Consider the following 20,860-nt stretch of genomic DNA (forward strand, 5'->3'; position numbering starts at 1 on the left):
TCTCCTGAACTTTCCGCCGATATTCACGCTGTAGAGTCATCTACGGCCAAATCAAAAAACGGTGGAAAGAAGAAAGGAAAGAAGAAGGCTAAAGCAGACAAGGCTCCGAAGGAGAAAACGGAAAAGTCGGAAACCAATGACGAAAAGCGCAAACCTCGATATCCTTGTCTTATTTGTGAAGAGGATCATTTTACAAGAGATTGCCCTCATCGGGCCGAGGTTGTGAAAATAGTCAAAGGTTCTCCCACTCCTGCTGTGTTAAAAGATCCATTTCCAAAGCAAGAGAGTAAGATGATAGGTTCTTCCTCGACTGCCAGTGAAGAACCCATTTTGATGATGTCTCATGTGAGGATTGCGACTCGATCGCAAGATTATGGTAGTAAGAATCCTGTTGATGGTAAGGAAGCAGAATCTTCTCATTCTAATCCATCAACCTCAGCTCCTGGTTCCGATCCACTACAGATCGAAAAACCTAACCCGGACTTAGTAATCAAACCGCCCGCCAAGGGTGTACTTCGAAGGTCTGCTTTCAATCCACATGCGAGAGCAGCCCAGAATTACAACATTGTTGAGGACTTAGCTGTTTCACCCTCAGCAATGTCGGCTTTAGAAGTGCTGCAATCATGCCTAGCACAACGAAAATTACTTTTGTCGGCTATCGGAGCTGTTGATGTTCAGGACCCGAATCTGATAATCTTCGATCTAGAAAATAGTACACCGCATCTACCCCATCAAATGGCTTTCCAAATTCCAGTGATAGTCAAAAACAGGCCTATTCATCGGACTGTGATTGATGAGGGAGCTTCTACGTGTATTATGTCGATTCAATGTTGGAGATCGCTTGGCTCTCCTTCGTTGAACCAATCCCCGACCATCCTTAAGGCCTTTGATGGCCGTGGGTTCCATCCGTTTGGTATTCTACAGGAATTGCCTATAGGGGTAGAAGGTAAAACCGTTAGTCTGGATGTGGAAGTGGTTGATGCCCCTCTAGACTACAACCTTCTTTTGGGTCGAAGTTGGTCATATGCTATGACAGCAGTCGTTTCATCGGTCTTCAGAGTAATAAAGTTTCCATATAACGGTAAGATCGTGACCATTGATCAGCTGACATACTTTTCATCCGACCCAGCCTCTTCAGAGAGTATCCAACATGTCGGTAAGACGACAATCCCTTATAGGGACGTTGGCGTAGGTTTAGTTAAAGATTCCGGTTTACTGGGAACTTTTCCTTTCCCTCCAATCAACGCAGACCCTTCATTTGCATCAATTCATATGATTACATCAGACAACATTATCTATGATGATCCTTGGATTGTCCCATCGGAATCTGAGATAGACTCATTCGGTGATGCTATGCCTTTGAGTCCATATGAAATTGCTTATGAAGCCGTCATGTCTTTTACCGACTCGCGTTCAACCCAAATCGACCAAATGAATGTGGTCAGTGAAGAATCACTTTTCACGTCCACCTCAGAACGGATAGCGTTTCCCGAAGTCGTGTCATCTGACGAGCAACTTCGCGAAATCCTAAGTGTAGACGATCTACCATGGGAAGATCTCCATCACAGATCTTCGTTTTTACCTAAGGATGATGCTTTTGAAAATGATTTTTCATCTATCTTTACCGCTGAATATGTCAAAGACGCTCAGAATCCAACGAAACATTCTGATTCAGAGCTAAATTTAGGGAATATTTCTCGCACTATTCCCATTGATATTTCAGTGAAGCCCGGAATTGAGGAAAACATTCATATAGGTGCCTCATGTACAGAACATGAAATCCAAACTTACAAGGCCCTATTCCAAGAATTCCGCGATGTGTTTGCCTGGTCTTACGAGGAAATGTCGGGAATCGATCCTGCCATAGTTATTCATGAAATAAAGACCTACCCGGACACTAAACCCGTCCGGCAACGGTTGCGTCAGATTCACCCTCGGAAAGCGGCTGCGATTAAAGCAGAAGTCGAAAAGCTGTTGAAAGCAGGTTTCATTTATCCAATCCCGTTAACGGATTGGGTATCGAATATTGTTCCGGTCAACAAGAAACAAGGAACAATAAGAATCTGTATCGACTATAGGGATATAAATCGAGCTTGTCCAAAAGACAACTATCCTACGCCTTATATCGATCAAATTATTGATGATTGTGCCGGAAGTGAAATGTTTTCCTTCATGGATGGTTTTTCGAGCTATAATCAAATCAATATTCTACCTGCCGACCAACCAAAAACGGCATTCATTTGTCCATGGGGGACATTTGCTTATTGCAAATTACCTTTTGGGCTTAAGAATGCCGGGGCCACTTTTCAACGGGCGATGTCTTACGCATTTCATGACATCAAGCACATTGTGCAACCGTACCTCGACGATTTGCCTGCTCATTCTTTACATCAAGCTGATCACCTTGTTCACTTACGAGCAATTTTTATGAGGTGTAGGCATTATCGAATTCGGTTGAATCCCCACAAGTGTGTATTCTGTATAGAGACGGGTCGATTGCTGGGATTTGTTGTTTCAAAAGTCGGCATTCGCGTCGATCCCTCGAAGGTCGAAGCTATCATCAAATTGCCTCCTCCTTCGAGTTTGCGCCAACTCCAAAGTTTGCAAGGGAAAGCGAACTTTTTACGCTGATTCATTCCAAACTACGCCGAGGTCACTAAAGGTTTTACACAGTTGTTGAAACAGAACGCTCAATTCTTTTGGGATGAGATTGCTCAACAATCTTTTGATGCACTTAAACACGCGTTGACCCATGCACTGTTGTTGCATCCTCCCAACTACAACCAGGACTACTTCTTATACCTCGCAGCTTCGCATTCCACTATTGGAATGGTGTTAGTTCAAGAAGATGAATTTGGAGTGGAACATGTGATATATTATCTTAGTAGGACATTAAACCCCACTGAGCTAAAATATTCGCATGTGGAGAAATTGGCCCTGGCAGCCGTTCAAGCTGTCCAGCGTTTCCGTCACTACATTCTTCTCCGTAAAACTACAGTTATTTCGGATTGCAACCCTATGATTTATATTTTGACAAAACAACTGCTAGGGGGCAAGTACTCTAAATGGATCGTTATCCTGCAAGAGTTCGACTTGGAGTTTGAGAAGTCCAAGTCTAAGAAATCCTTAGTTTTTGCGGAATTGATGTGTGATTTCCCGCGTGTTGACACAGAAACTGTGGCAGAGGAGTCCATTGCGGACGAATCTTTGTTTCTTATCAGTACTTTAGATCCGTGGTACGGGGATATAATCATCTATCTCCAAACCCAAACCTTTCGGCCTGAAGCTTCAAAGTCGGAACGTCGAAAAATTCGGTTTCAATCCCAGCAATACAAGATTATTGGAGATACACTTTATCGCCGGGGGGCAGACTTAGTTTTTCGACGTTGTTTAACTCACGAAGAGGCTGAGAGGGTTTTGAATGATTGTCACTCTGGAGCATGTGGCGGTCATATGTCTGGGTATGCCACAGCTCAGAAGGTGTTGCGCGCTGGCTATTTCTAGCCGTCCATGTTTAAAGATTGTATCATTGCGGTCCGGAAGTGCCACAACTGTCAAGTGTTTGATCGCAAGATGCGCGCACCACCTGCTCCTCTCCATCCTATAATTGCCGTTGGTCCTTTCGCCAAATGGGGTATCGATTTTATTACTTGTAACCCTCACTCGGCCGGGGGGCATGCGTATATCATCCTCGCGGTTGATTATTTTACTAAATGGGTTGAGGCGATGCCTACATTCGACGCAAGCGGCAAAACAGCTGCAGTTTTTGTATTCAATCACATTATAACTAGGTTTGGTGTCCCACAAGCAATCATCACTGACCATGGGAGCCATTTTCGAAACATCATGATGACTGAGTTTACAAGCTAGCTTGGTTTGCGCCACGATAGCTCTACTCCTTATTATCCGCAAGCCAACGGTTTGGTTGAGTCTATCAATAAAGTTCTGGTTATCATGATCTGACGAACCATTGGTATTCATCGGTCGAATTGGCACAACATGTTATTTTCAGCGCTATGGGCATACCGAACTTCAGTGAAAACTTCAACAGGGTTCACTCCTTTCCAGCTAGTTTATGGCTTGGAAGCTGTGTTACCCATTGAATGCGAAATCCCATCACTTCAAATGGCTGTCGAATTACTCCCAGCCACTTCCGAAGAGGAGAAATGTTTATTATGCTTAGCTCAGTTAGATGAGACTCGACGTGACGCTGCATTGGCAATCGAGACTCACGTGAAGCGAATGAAAGCTCAGTATGATAGAAATGTGACCCCTCGAAGTTTTTCGGAGGGAGACCTAGTGCTATTATATGATCAAGCTAACGATAAGCTAGGTGCTGGAAAATTCGTTCCTATGTGGCATGGACCCTACATTGTAAAGCGAAAGCTAGCAAAAGGGGCCTATGAGCTGGTAGATTTTGATGGGGACTCTTTGGGTAAACCCAGAAATGGACTTTACCTAAAGAGGTATTATGCTTAAATGGTGGGTATGGAGAATTTTAGTTAGGTTAGGTTTTCTTTCTAGCTAGTATGTTTGTTAGTTTAGATAGTGTGCTTAGCTTAGAAAGTGTGTTTCTCGTCGTTATTCTGGCTTATCTTGGTTTTACTCTTGATATTGCAGATGTCGACGCCTCTCCAAACGTACATTGGATTTGCTGATGGTGCTTGTCGTAGTACACGGAATATCTCTTCCGCAGCTTGGGTTATCTATTCGCCCTCTGACGAGTTAGTTTCTATGCATGGGGTGAGCCTCGGTCAAACGACGAACAACATTGCAGAATACAGTGCAGTGGTTGAATTATTGTCTGAATCTATTTCATTTGGAATTCGACGTTTGATAGTGAGGTTAGATTCTGAACTCGTTGTATTACAGCTTAATAGAGTATATGCCATTAGAAATCCTGTGTTATTAAGGTTTTTTTTGAGAGTGCGTCTCTTGGAACGTGAATTTGATTACATTGAATATCATCATATTCCAAGGTCTTTAAATACATTAGCAGATGCAATTGCTTCTCGAATGTTGAACAGACATTTGCGATAATCATACAAGTAAATTTAAAAACATTTCATCACATATGTTAAACAAGATAAGCCGGTAATAATGATATATATATATAGATAGGAGTGTGTCAAAAATATACATCGTCTTCGATCATAGGTTGAAAAACACCTTATGATCGGCAAAAATGATAAGTACAAAAAGCCAAAATGTCATATGTGTCTACAAAAGTGACTAGTCAATCACTGGTGGTGCTCTCTATACGAGACCACTGCCCGCGCTACCCTACACAAGAACCTCCTAAAAGGTCCTGGGACTGCAACCACATAGCGCTGAAGTCGAATAGGAATATCATCTATGGTGGTCTCTGGTATATCCGCCGTCAGACGCTCCAGATCCTGTTCCAGCTCGGCTAAGCTCTCTGCGGCCGCATCCTGTAGGGCTGGTGCTGGTACAGCTGGTACTCTCCTCTCAAAAGCCCGGAGGTTGGCTGGACGCCGTGGACCTACATCTGTATTTTGAAAATTTGTGCTGTCAGTTTTGAGGCGATATATATAAAAAAAAAAAAAAAAAACAAAAAAATACATAATTTGAAAACTCGTGGAAAATGAAATACCTCTGTCGTCCCATTGTTCTCCCTATGGAAGAACCATGTCCGGATCATTCCGAAAATCCATTCCGACGTAAGGAAAGTCCTGAATAGCAAAGACCTGGCTCTCTAGCCAGTGAAAGTAACCATCAGGAAATCGAACAACTGTTGCGCCCTCATCAGGATGCCGGGCCATTACCGCAACCCATCTCGTCAACTTAGGCTCCCGAGGCGCCCCAACTGGAACTGTAAGATGCTGGGGAACCAGCATTGGAACTCTCTCTAGGGAAAAGCTCACAACTATAGGCCCATATCCAAAGGTCTTTAGTTGTCCTCTCTTTGCCCTGGTTAGTTGGCCCTTCAAATTAGCCAACACAGCATCACACCAGTTGAAAATGGTGCCATGGAAACAGTCTATAGCCATCCGCATTTGGGACCCGGTGGCTTGGTGCAAAGCGGCCGCACCACAAAGTCTGGTAACAGTAAAGGCTATCACCATAAGTTCAGGTCGGGATATGTACTTGATTTCTATCCCCTTCTCATGGTTTTGGTTGTTGCACCACTCTAGTCGGAGACTAGCAAGGGATTGGCCACCCGGCCTAGTCCCGAATAGAGAGAGTTGCTCGCCCCTGTTAGGCAAGCTAGTGAGAAAATATATGTCGAAGGGCTCTATCTCTAGCTGGTTCTCTCCGATGTAGAAACATTGCTCCTGAATGTTCCACCTTTCGACCAGCCACTCAAGAAAAGGCACTTGGCCCCTCATGCCAGGTATGGCCCAATATTTGTACAGTCCGCATGCTTTTAATGCATCAATGGAAGGTTGATGACCTATCGCGGCCAAATCAACATCCTCGTGCTCTCTTTCACGCCAATCAAGCATGGTGTGCTCCCTGCACATCATAAAACATCAGTGAGAATCCATAAAATTTAAAAAATTTGGTCTATTTTGGAGGGCCAAGGGTTTCAATTTGCGTTTTGCGGGGTACGCACCCCGGCCTTTAGGGACAGAGCGCCCGGACACAGGTTCCCTTAAGGCCGGGTGCGTATACCCCGTAATTTTCCCATTGGGGAAATATCGGGGTACGCAGGTCAGCAGTGCATGACCTGCGTACCCCGAAGGGCGCATTTTGAAACCCCAATGCCCCCAAAAAATCAAATAAAAACTTAAAAATGAATTCTAAACGGATGGAAAACAAGAGAGGGGTGTTGTAGAATACCTGGTGAAACGGCGTTCGATTCTGATGGTCGGATTCTCCGCAATCTCCACGGGAATTTTCTTGTCAAAAGCTCTTTTCTCAACCTCAACAGTAAAATGGTAAAAATGACATGGTAAGAAGTCTTTTTATAGGTTTTTTGGATAAATAAATGCTAGATTTGTTTATTTTTCACCATGAAAGGACATTTTCGATGCATTTTTTGCCCATCTTAAACAGGTATGAGTAATGTGTTGTTTATGTGCAGGACAAAGGGACTTTAGGGTAAATTATCATTTTTCACGTCAGAGTCATCTTTTAAGCTCTTTTCTGACTCCTAAAACATGAAAAGATTGTCGAGCATTTCTTTTACACTCGTTAAAATGGAATTAAAAGACGGTCCACTTATAGCCCTTTTCTGACCGTAAAATCAGGAAAAGATTGCCGGGTTTTTGTCGTTTCAAACTCGATACGGAAATAAAATGACGTGTCCTTGATCGCTTTTTACTTTTCAGGTCAGAGACACTAATCATGAAAGTACTCCTTGGTCGCAAGATCAAGCTGTTCTCCCAGGTATTATTTTATACTTTTTCGGGCTTGGGAGACACAAATTTACGAAAAAGTTCAACCTGGAGTCTTCTTAAGTTTTTCAAACTCTCTAAAATTGAAAAACGTCGAGTTTCTCCTATACTGGGCTCGTTAAAATTTCACAGTAAAGGACCTGTTCAATTACAAACAGGAACGAACCACTCCTTCCTAGGGTTCGAATCAAAACTAGGTTGGACTCATCCGAAGGATGAGCTTATAATCAAGCATATGTTATCCTCCTCAAGCTTGTTAAAAATAAAGAGGTACTTGCCAGAAATGGTGGGGGAAAAGAGAGAAGAATGAGCCTACTTGTTATCCTTTGTCTCAGAAGAAACCTTATTACCACTCTTGAACACGACACTTTTCATTCACCTGGGTTGGGAAATCCTTTACCTCACAGTTGATCAAACCACTTTGAAAGACTTCAGCCGGGTTTCGGGGATTAACTTTGAGTCATTCATCACCAAGCCATCTATCGTGTCGTTATGTGTTCAAGAGGTCTGCAAGCAAAAATTTCATCTGCAAAATACTTGTCATCCATTTGACCATCCCTGAGTCAGTCCTTACAGCAACATTTCTTCAACTTGATTAATGATTTCGTGTTGTGGGCTTGCCTGCAATGGGTCGCTTTCTATCGACATCAGCACATTATCTAGAGAGATGACTTAGAAATCGTCAGTACCTTGAAGTCTGCATGCATCAATGGCAGGTTTCTCGCCTTTGACGTCAGTTTACATCATTGACTCTCGATCGAAGGATTTCGTGAAATGTTCGACATCAAATCATTCATTCACATCTCATGGATTGTACTGGGTACTTTGAGAACCATTGACATTACTGGTGGTCTCTCTCACACTTGTTAACAGTTTACATCATCGACTGGTAATCAAGTGGTTTCTACCATGTTGGACATCAACTCATTTATTCGCATGGCTAGAATCGTACCAATTCGGGAAGTAGAAATGAAGACCCTGGATCTAGTTTCCACCATCCAGGCTGCGAGGAGTTTTGTATTCATTATCTAGTAGACTAATCATAAACAGATGGCTGTGCCCATACTGTGTCTACAAAAGTCTATGATTATGATGTACTGCAAGATCATTCCTGTATCAGTCTAGTTAGTCTGTTAGTTAAAGTTTTGATCTGAGTATGGGAATGCCTACCTCAGCGATGATATAATCTTATACATGTATTTTGTGTTGAAAATTGCAGGTTCTGACCAGGCTCTCCACGAGATAATCCTTGAAATGATAAAGCGCTTCACCCTTCCTAGATAATACAAAACCCTAATCTACTACAGGCTTCGCACTTTAGGGGGCAATCTGTTACACTAAAAAATGTCACCATGACTATTTACAATTGGTATGGCTCTATCAACAGTCATGCTATCCTCCTGGCCAAGTCTTATGCCTCTGCTCTCCATGTCAAACTCCAAAAAGAGAGAAAGTCTTTATAAATGTATTTATCTCTGGGTACGCAGGTTCTCTCAACCTTACCTGCGGATACGCACCTAATTTTCACAAAAGATGCGTACTTGTACGCTCTGTATGTAAAGGGGCAGATGCGTACCCCTGTAAAGGTCAAAATGCGCAAGTTTCATCTTTAAAAAGTTACTTGTGGTCATTTCTAGAGCATTCTAGAAGGTTGTTCGACGTGTATTGAGCGCCTCCAGATGGTTCATGTACCCCTACCAAAGAGGAACTTATCCCATCAATAAGGGAGCTATCCCATCCAAAGAGGGGATTATCCCATTGATGGTGGACCTAAATAACTTCCTCTAGAGCACTATAAATACAGGCATTGGTCCAGAAGGAGGGGAGGTTGGAAGCTAAACATTTCTAAGGGTAGATGCTGCTGGAATTAGGACTCCCATTTAGAAGCTTGTGAGGAGAGATTGCCATCTTTGCTTGTTCTATTTGGAAGTGGGTGAGCTTTGTCAAAGTAAATGAGAACTCTTGATGGACCCTGGGAGGGACTTGCACAACACCAAGGCTCAGGTTGTAATTGTTCCTTTTGTTTCCTATTAATGCAAATGAGTCCATTCTTCTCAATAACTTGTTATTTATGAGTTGTTTCATGTACTCCTTGGTCTATGTGTTAAATATGTTTTATTCTATGAGATTATCAAGTGCTATTTAATCGTTTGATTGTTAGTGGATGCAGGTTTCAAAGTGAAGGAGGAGCTCATCCAGATCAGTGAGGCTGGACTGCTACAACAGCGTTGGATTACAGGTAGGATCTAAACACTTGATTTCTTATATAATAAATGCATGTTTAGATAAGGATTGCTCTTGTTTGTCTTGTTTGTCACTAGAGAGTCTTAGGCTCCTAGGGAGGTTGGTTGTGTCTGCACTATCGACTCTTTCCGCCTGACATGGGTATTGGGCTCCATAAACATATTAGTCCAAATTGCTAAGAACAGGGTGGAATCAGACAGTTCATTATCCACAAGATGAGATTTATCATACTTTCCCAACAGATCATCTTGAGAGTGGATACAAGAATTGATGGGGTATAGACTGAGAGTGGGTTTAACTAAGTGAACCATATACATAGGGTGATGGGTGTACACAAATTGTACAAGACGACGAACAACCAGGGAAGGTTCAGGGGTGAGCCATAGTAGAGCTAGAGTGGAAATTGAGAATGCATGATAGGAAAAGATGAGGACAAAGGCAAGAAGCAAGAAGATCTAGGGAAATTGACACATACTTAGCCATTAGGCATGGGAAATGCAACTTAAATTTTGAATTAATGGCAAGTGATTCCAAAACATACCGAGGGATGTAGTGACGTAACAGAAAATATAATGGCATAATAATATGTTATCAGGAATTGGGATACATATTTGGTAACTAAATTTGGCATGATTGGGAAAAATGATAGATAGGACAAGCATTAATGACTCTAACAAGACAAGATATGATAAAATCTCCCCGACCATAATTGGTAGTGTCAGGTCATGACTGAAAAATGGAAGACACTTGCGGGAATTACAAAACCTACAAACTAATAGACAAAATACTGCTATTAACATGACTATCCTAAATCCTACCTATGACTCTCACAAGGAGAGATCGCTTTAATTGGAATTTGAACCAGGAAAGTAAGGTTTCAGGCAAGCGCAATTCACCCATATAGAAAATAGAGTACCATCTAGTTGAGTAAGCCAAACAACACCAGAATCTTTAATATTCGCAACATAAAAAGGACTGAGCGAAGCTTACCAAGATGTTTGGGATACTTGCTATCGTAGAGTAATACTTGTTCAACCACAGAGAAGGAATTTTTATTGATGTGACAATCACACCAAGCCTTCAGGCACTCCTTTTCAACTGTTTGATGGAAATATGCATGGAATCGATATTCGTCCAGTTGAAAAAGTTCATTTACTCGATCAGAAATAGATTCATCCTCCGAAATTTTAGTTGCGTGAGAAATCAAGAGATTCAGAACAATAAACTCAATAGGAACAATAACTTCCTTACCTTAAACTAATTTAAATGGGGTATACCTATTCAGTCTCTTGATAGTGGTTCTGTAGGCCCATAAGGTAGCAAGAACCTGTTCATCCCAATCATCTCGATTTGCGAAACAGATCTTAGTGAGTCCCTTCTCTAAAATTTTGTTAAATGATTTAATAGTTCCATTGGCTTGCAGATGATAAGAGGTGCTCTTATCATGTTGTATCATGAAATTATGCAACATAGTCTAAATTGTTTCATATATAAAATGAGAGCCTCGATCACTCGTCAGGCTGCAAGGGAAACCAAACCTCATAATAATGTTCTCAAAGATAAATATAATAGTCATATCCGCAATGAAATCTTTAACTGAGCAGCTTCCACCCAATGGGTGAGATAATTTATTGCAATAATAATAAATCGGGCATGAGAATGATGAGTAGGAGGATTGATAGGTCCAACAAAATCAACAACCCACTTTTCAAATCCAGAAAGTTCCTATACTAGATTCAGGGGCATTTCATCATGTCGTGACGGTCAACCAAATTGTTGACAAACATCACAAGTCTTTTCATACTCCTTCGCATACTTGAAAAAAAAATTCCACCAAAGACCAGCTTGTAAGACCTTTCAAGAAATAGATTTTCCACCAACATGTCCCCCGATGATTCCAACATGACATTCTCGTAATATTCCTTCAAGTTCATGATCAAGGATGCAACGACATAGAACTTGATCAAGCCTCATCTTATATAATTGTTGTGAAATCAATTGGTAGTTTGTTGCTTGAACAACTAAATGTTTTTTCTGCACTTTAGTGTAATCAGATGGGCACTGACCTATAGCAAGAAAGGTAGCAATCTCTTGTAAATATTCAAGGACAACTTCAATGCAGAACAAATGAGCATCTAGAAACTCATTGTCGATCTTCCCTCTCGAATCTATTGAATCCAATATGGATATATGATCCAACCCCACATTTGGCCTTCCTAGCTTGACAATGACTTCAAATGTGAAATCTTGAAACAACAACAACCACCGACAAATTCTTCCTTCAAGCACAAGCTTATTAACTAAGTATTTCAATGTTGAGTGGTCTATAAAAAAAATTAATGTACCTCCTAGCAAGTAATGTTAGAACTTCTGGAGAGATTATACCATCGCTAAGGCTTCTCATTTTGTGGTGGTATAGTTCTTCTCTGCATTATAAAGTTTTCTACTTGCAAAATGAATAGGGTGGTCTAAGTTTCCTACACCCGGTTGCGTCAAGATAACGCCCAAAGTGATCTCTGGGGCATCAACGTACACATGGCATTTCTTATTCCAGTGAGGGTAGACTAAAATTGGTGTGCTCACAAGCTTCTCTTTCAATGTATCAAATGCAACATTACATTCCGTGGACCATACAAAATGCTCAGATTTCTTAAGGAGCTTCTCCAACGGAGCCATAATGGAAGCATAATTTCAAATGAATCTTGGATAGCAACCAATATGTCCCAGATCAGAATGCAACTAATGAACCAAGGTGCATGGCGGAATATTAAATACCACCACAAATTTGGTAGGATCCACATAAACTCCCTCCTTACAAACAATACGTCCCAATAGAATTCCCAAAGGCACAACAAAAATTCATTTCTTCAGGTTCAAGGATATTTGAAGTTCCCTACACCTATCAAACATAAACCTTAACAAGTTAGGGTGATCCTTGATCAAGTTTTAAAAAGTATAATCATCCATGTAAACTTCTAGGAACTTGTGTATATATTCATGGAAAGAAACAATGACAATACGAGAAAAAACAACCAGATCATTCTTCAACCCAAACGACATAACATTATATGCATACGACCCTCATTCGGTGGTGAATTTGGTCTTCTTCTTGTCTTCTTTAACAATACGTACTTGATGATAGCTCGATACCCCATCAAAAGGAATATGGTTTATTTCCCCAAATATTTTCCAAGACTTCATCGTTTAAAGGGGTGAGAAATGGATCATATACACATGCATTATTGAGGCTACGATAATCAAAACATACTCAGATTTCATCTAAATTCTTTTTATCCAAGATGAAAATGGGGCTTATCCATTTAGCTTCATCAACAAGGAATATAATACCGAAAGCTAACATTTTATCAATTTCCTTCTTGAACTTCTCCTTTACTCGTGAATTCAACCTATAAGGTCGATTCTTAGTAGGTTTCGCATCTGGCTTTAGTGCAATTTTCATTTCTCCTAGATCAGCTTTAATTCCATTCAATTATAAGATGGAAAAGGGGAAGAGATCTTCATATTCTTTGAGCAGGTAAAATATTTCCCGTGTGGTCTGATAATCTTAGTAGTCCTTAATAGAGGCAAGCTTTGGTTTCTCTTCGGTCCCAATATTCATCTTCTTCAATTTAAGCGATTGCAGGTGCTAAGCATCACAGACAGGATCCTCTTTAATTTTCCATTCCCCTTCAGACTCTTTGAAATATAGGTGCCTTAACTCCTCTAAATCATCATTTGGGTCTTTATTATTTTACCTCAAACAACAGCTTCATGAACTCTTTAATCATACTTGTGTGAAAAGTCTCCACACCTATTGCATTCAGATAGCATACCCTCTCTCAAAAACAAGACATCTGGAATAGCTTTAAGAACATTTGTCATCTTCTCATAGGTAGCAGAAGAAAAATATTTACAAAACTGATCTGCCAGAGCATGCTAATCTGTTTTCTGGCATTTTACTTCCTCCTATAAATACCAAGCTTGTGGAATGTTTCCCAAAGAATGAATAAATAGATGGGGCCACATTTCAACTGCTAAACCAACAACCTTCCATACAAAAGAACAATGTGAAATATGGTCTTGTGTATAAGTATGACCGTTATAAATAGGAATGTTTCTCAAAAGCTCGTTTCACTAATAAAAATGATATAAAAAACAATCTCAACAGTTCTCCACACTTGCAGTCGATCCCGGTGTGCTACCCACCATCTTGCAGGAGTATCTTGCAAAGAAACACTCATTACAGTGATTTATTGACATTCTTCTACGCAAGAATCAATTTCTTTAATAAAATTTACAACATAATTAGTACCACTAAAAGTAGGATACTTGTGTACCTCAGTACTAATCCAGTGAATACATCGAGCAATAACACAATGTCAGGAGTGGAGTTCATGGGAACCCTGTTGCCAATATTCCATTGCAACTTTAGAGCCAAATTAAGTACTTTAGATACTCCTCCAACTAATAGATCCAGTTGTTGTGGGGTTAATGTAATATTTTCTCTTTCCTGCAGTTAATTGATACAACCGGTCCATTAAACTAGAGGATTCAACATCATCCATGGGTTTGATAAACCCTAGACCTTGATATAGATCAAGAGGTTGTATAATGTGCATACCATCCACTTCAAAAGTCATAGTCTGCCATTTTAAATCAATGACTGCATAATCCTCAAAATCCCAATCAATGCCCAACAAAGCCAGATATTGGTCTTGGTCCCTAATAATATCAATAACCTCAAAATCTACATAAGTTTTAACACCATCTATATCAACCTCAAAGTCTTCCAGTCTGCCAATAGGGAGGATGCGACACTAGTTTTCCATCCACAACTGAATAGGGGAATAGACTAACTTGGGTTTTCCAAGAGCTTCTCGAGTCTTTTTGGGACAAATATTAACATCCAATCCCAAATCCAGCATGGATTACTTGATTTTAAACCCTACAATCTAAGCATATGCCCGAAACTCCCCTCCCTTCCTCTTCTTAATCCTCTACACCCATCTGGAATTCCTCTCAGGTAGGTTTACAGAAATCAGTTCCCTAGAGAACACATCATCCTTAAAAATGGTCTTCAGTCTCTTCCACAATTGGCCAATGAGCCACTTATCATTCATAATATATAAGAATAACTTAAACCAATCCATTATAGGTTGGGAATATTCTACGAATTGTTCCTCCTAAAGTCCCTTTACTTTCTCCTACAATTCACTGTGAGTTCCCTATGAGGACGTTAACTGAAATAATAGTTCATTTTCTTCCCTATAATACTCTTTTTGCTAGTTTGGATCTTATGATTTATTTGGATATGCAGGCTTTATAACAGTTAGCTGATCAGAGGCTCCAATATCAGTTCCCTTCCTCTTTCCTCCTTTTGTAACAACATTGATATTAGGTTTCATTGAAGGACTAGGATCCTGGGTCTCTACACAAAATAAGTTAGCTCCCTTCACCCGGTTTTTCTCTTCCCATCTAGCAATAACTTCAGTGTAGACTTCAATTGCATGTATATTTACTCGACAGTATGACCACCATGGTCTCTATGGTAGAAGACATTCTCTCACCACATGGCCCTCTTGATCACATTTATAGCATCTAATCAGACCTCTTCCACCTGTTCTTCCTCCCCTCGGAGATCCTCCTCGTCGCCCTTGAGGAGCCTCATTAGCACATAAAGAATAATGGTCAATATGGTTTGCTAGGGAATCCAAGGACTAGCATTGATCTGTATGATGATTAGGGGATCCACAAAATTTGTAAAAAAAGTTATTTAGAACATTTATATACTCCTATGAAATAGGGCACATATGAGGTTGATGCCCAAAGCTTTGACATATTTCATAGTAATCATTTGTAGACAAACCTGGCGGGCTGTGAAATGAATTGAATTGAGTATGACCCTAATGGGAAAGTGTGGATGATATTTTCACAACTTCTGGAGGTTACGGTGACGGGGGTCCATAGGCATACTGCACAATCTTGTCCCTCTCAGTTGCAGGTTTTATGTAGCATGGTGTCCTTCAACCTGACAGTGGGTAAACCAAACATGAGGTCTCATTGGATGTGTAGGTGCTAGATCTTTTAACCTTTCTTTCAAAGTATCGATTTGATTTTGGAGGCCCATAATAGCTAGAGTTGTCGACATCCCCCCAACTTTGTGATATTTTGGATAACCATCCATAGCCTTTATTTGCATTGCTTTCTCCAGGGCATCTTGCAGTGTGCTAATCTTCTACTGAGATATGAAATCTAGGTCATTGGCAACAAAGCCTTGATAAAATAGTATCTTTGGTGATGCGGGTCAATAGGGTAAGATAATTTACTAATAGCATCCTTGAATCGTTGCATGCATTTCCAAGTCGATTACCCCTCCCTTTGGTGAATTTCCAACAATTATATCAATCCTTTTTTATTTGATTGTGATAACTTAAACTCCTAAATAAATTCCTACTTAACTAGGTCAATACCAGCATTGGGGTTAGCATCAATCCATTTTATGAACCATCTCAAAGCTCTATCCCGCAATGTGGTCTAAAACTCAATGAGCTTGGCAATATCGGGTGTCTGACAAGCTCTCCAAACAACTTCACACAAATATCAATGTTTCTCAACATCTTCTCCCCCCTTTCCTACAAACTCAGGATATCTTTTAAGTGATCTAGCGGTGACTCCAACCACAGTTTCTTTTGTTGTAGAAACAAGTATGAACCCTCATGAACCTGGTTGAGAATAAATAACTGAACTTGATTGAATAACACCACTAGAACTACTTTTACCTTGAAGTGATGACTGAACTTTAATAAAATTGTGTACCTTTGAAAAGAGAAAATATGGACTTTGATATAGCACCAGGGGAAGGTTAGGGGGAGGAGGAATATTCGTGATGCTATGTTACGAGGTTCTATGTTCTGGTTTTGACTCGTCTTCAAAGAAAATTCACTTCATCATAAAATGTAAATCATAATCTACTTGTGTATCATCATCTGGTGTCCTGGTCAGTTGGACGTCTCGCTTAGGTGTCTGAAACCCTTCTACATCCTCATGCATCAGAGTAACCACTCTTAGTCCCTTCACTCCACTTTTGCTTCTACTCCCACAGGCGGCTCTCACCATTCCAGAAAAATAAATCTCTGCCTCACTCCCTTTCCTTAGCTCTGGAGTCTCCATTTCCCTCTTTCACTCTATCAAACTCCTCACAGTGTCTCCTATGCATTGTAGTTCCCTTTGTCTGGCCCTAATTTCCCACAACTTCTTCTAGCACCACTCTTCAATGATTCTCACCCTCTGCAACGCTTTAAATTCCATTTCTTTCACAACTCTTCTTGATTCCTTGTAGGAAATCCTTCATCCTCCCACAGTGACACAACCTTCCTTTCCCCTAATCCATTCCCCCAATACAAGTAATGTAAGATGCCATTTGATTTGGTTGAAACTCCAACAGGTTGTCTTCGACTAACAATACCTTAATCCAAAGTGGGATTTCCTTCAACAACTGTCCTCATATTACAAATTTGAATATAGCCTCTACGTGGGAAAACGAATAATGTTTTTCAGCTGTAAACTCAATGATATATATTTCAAGTGTTGCAATGTCATTTCTATATCTAATCGATGAAGATCAACCAAATATGTTGTTGTCCAATTCCTACACAACCTCAGTTGGACTGGAACCTTTTATTTATGGTGATATCGAGTCAGCCAATTTTCTAAATTCTCTGAAAAATCCCACCAAAATATCTCATATTGATTGCAAGCAGGTTCGACATACAACACTTCTTCTTTGGCCCAGTTTAGATTCTTTTGTCTTAGCTCTACATGTTTAATAATAAAGTAGTTAACCCTCTCATCCTACCATTTTTGGATATTCCGACGAATATACTAGGGTCACATGATCTAAACTCCCCTTCAAGAAACTCAAGTTCCGAACAAGGGAACCATTTTTTGGCAGGAAAATTTACTTTGAAATTGACCCATGGTTTGATTGAGGGTGCCAACAAAAAGTCTGCATAGTCTAGCACTTCGCCAACATTTCACTCCAAAAAGGAGAAGAGTCTTCCCTGAGGTGAGGCAAAACCATGGAAGGATAAAGGGGATTTAGATCTTCTAATTATGTGACTTTCATAGCTAATACAACATTCATTTTAGCCATTCACGTTATGTATTCAAAAATAGTTTAAACATATGCAAAAAGTTTTAAAAGGAGCCCATAAATTACACAGTTAAATGCTAGAATTCCCTTCTTCCTTATATTAATAATCAGCAAAAAATAGTTTCATTACATTCATCTTCATTACGCCTTGCAGCAACTATAGACTTGCATGTAGTATCAAAATCTATAGGTAATACATTAACAAAACATTACAAGCCCAAATATCATAACTGAACAACTCTAGCCGCTTAGCACCATCTATTCTCCTGGCTCAATCTAAACTTTGCAGCATTGTCTAAACTTGTTTCTCACTACCTTTTGTCTTGTTTTATAGCCATGCTCACCTACTCCGATACCTCGCTTGCTTGTTCCATGGTATTTCAATACCTAGGGCCATCATTTTGGTTTTCTATTAACTATATCAAAATTGACTCTTATTTCTTCAGCATGCTCCATTATTTTCCTTTTTACTGCCATTTTGTTTTTCTAATGCTTTGTTTCCAATAGTTTCATCCAAAATTTCCTTCTCAACTATTATCCCTTCAAAAAAGAATGGCCTAATAGTGGAGAGATGAAAATTGTTCAAGGGATGGTGAAGTAATTTTGACACATCCAAGCTTAGTTTGGTTTTGTGATCTCGAAACTGGTTTAGGTAAGATCACGATAGTGTGAGGGTGGAGGTGGTTTAACCTCTGGATTCCCTTGGTTGTTTATGTATTGCCTTATCCCGTGAGATCCCACATTCATGCTTGGAATATGGCACAGGGGTGATTGGCTAAAAGAAAGATTTTGTTCAGCCAAATCTATGGTTGGGTGGTACACGGAAATCCCTAACTTTGTTGGATTTTTCATATGTCAATAAGAGCTAAATTACTCTTGTCTTTTATGAGTAAATTTACTTGCTATTATGTAGATTTAAAGGTTTTTCTATCATTTTTAAGTAGCTGGTTATATTTTGGTTATAAGCATGGGTTTATGGCAGATATAAGTTATGGCTATTATCATGTTTGATAGATAAATGAAAGGTTTTTGAATGCATGACCTAATAGATTTGATTTCAGATATTGTGAGAGGGAATTAGACCTTCTTGGTGTTTTTCAGATAAGTTACAGATCTCTATGTTCAGATATGCATTCATGACCTGTATATCTCATGTTCATCATATGTTTGATGGAATGTATGTCATGGGCAGCTTGGTTAGGTCAATTTTGTGACTAATTTTTGTGTTATAGGCTTTTTCCTTGTGTCATTTATTGTTTTGGAAATTTTCATTAAGTTCTGGGTAGTGACATGGAGTCTAACCATGAAAAGGTGACACAAATTTCATTATAGCAGGCACAAAATTGTGAAAAAAAAACTGTAGCCACTCCCTTGCAGGCTTATGCATGTGACTGGAGGTTTTCAATCACATAGTTTCAAGATTTTCCATGTGACTGAGAGTTTAGATTAGTGAAAAAGAAAGTTAACTCTGGGTTTAGGCACCTGGAAGGGTGGTTTATCTCTTAGGGGTCTTGTAACACCCGAGGGAAGTCAATAAGGTCTTGTTTTGTCGACTCCATTTCCTTAAGGTTATCTAGGAAGTTGAGTCATCTCATGGTAGCCCTCAAATCATGTTTTCCCTGATAGAAATCTTAAAGTGGGTAGATATGGGAGAAGGTGTTACAATTTCTTTGCCTTTTCGACCACTTTTACCCTTATAATCACATCATTTTGCTACATTTGATTACCATTTTGAGAAATGTATGTTATACTTTCATGTCACCTTAATTTATGTAGTTTTGATTGTATATTGATGAGAGATTAAATATTTTTGAGAAATTTTACTGATAAAATGACAATAAATATGTTTCAAGATAACTTAGCTTGTTGGGATGTTTCTAATATCATTTTCCAAGGTGATGCAAAATTGTTTCTCCAAGATTTTGTAATGTTGACACACCAAGACAGGTTATGTTGTTGTTCTTATGATGTTGCTACTCTTCTTTATAGTGAAACAATATGGTATTTCCTCAATGTCATTTTCAAGAGTCAATAAGGGCATTGCTACTCATCCAGGTCTATCATATCGATGTACCAACAAGGATTGGATTACTTTTTTACAATTCATCCAACTTGGCTATTGTGGTTACGATTGCCCATTTTGGTCTCTCACTAAATGAAGATGTTGTTACATCATTTCTTTTATTTTCATAAAACTATTGTAATTTGCTAAACAAGACTAACCATAGTTTTGACAAGTAGAGAATTGGGAAATTATCATAGTGATTTTGGCACTGAGATTAGACATGATGTAAACCTATAAAGATAGAAACCCTCGACCTTGTGCGGGTGTGGTACCTTCATCTTTTGGAGTGCTCTGCATCTTGTAATTTTTGTAAGTTAATGCAATTTTTAATGGGTTCGCAACTTAATTGTAGTTTGTTGTGTTACCTTATGAGCTATCAACCATCAACTCCCTGTTAAGGAACAAGGGACCTCCTCTTTAGTAGGGATTCTCACAATATAGAGGTAGTGTAACAATTATATTTTAATTCACTCAAATCATTAGGAGAATTTTGATGTTTAAAATGGGCCTCCTATGGAAAATAAGAAAATAATAGTTAAAATAATAAAATAAGAGTTGTGAATTTTTAAAGAAAAAAAGGAAGTATTGTTTAATTGTATTTTCGGCTTATCTCCTTTTAGGTTTACTCAAATTTCAAGTATAGAAACCCATTGCATGTAGAATTAAATTACATATCCAACTAGTACCCAATCTACATACTTCTTAGTAGACCCACACCGAAAAGAATTAACAATACATGAAAAGAGCATGTTCAGTCGAACATGCTCTTTTCATGTATTTTCATTTTTTTACAATGTGGGTCTACTAAGAAGTATGCAGAATGAATACTCATTAGATGTGAAATTTAATTCTCCATCCAATTTTTGTCTACATTTAACATTTGAGTAAACCTATAGGGAGATAATGTGAAAATATAATTAAAACAAAATAACAATTTTCTTCTTTTCCCTCCAAAATATTTACGCCTGAGGATGACATCATCATCGTGAATCTTATTAATTCTTTTAAAGTTAATTTTGTTAGTACATTTTTTTATTC

The sequence above is a fragment of the Pinus tabuliformis genome, chromosome Q (genome assembly GCF_031772625.1).
Source record: "Pinus tabuliformis cultivar Carrire ecotype Pingquan chromosome Q, CPIR1, whole genome shotgun sequence".
NCBI lineage: Eukaryota > Viridiplantae > Streptophyta > Pinopsida > Pinales > Pinaceae > Pinus > Pinus tabuliformis.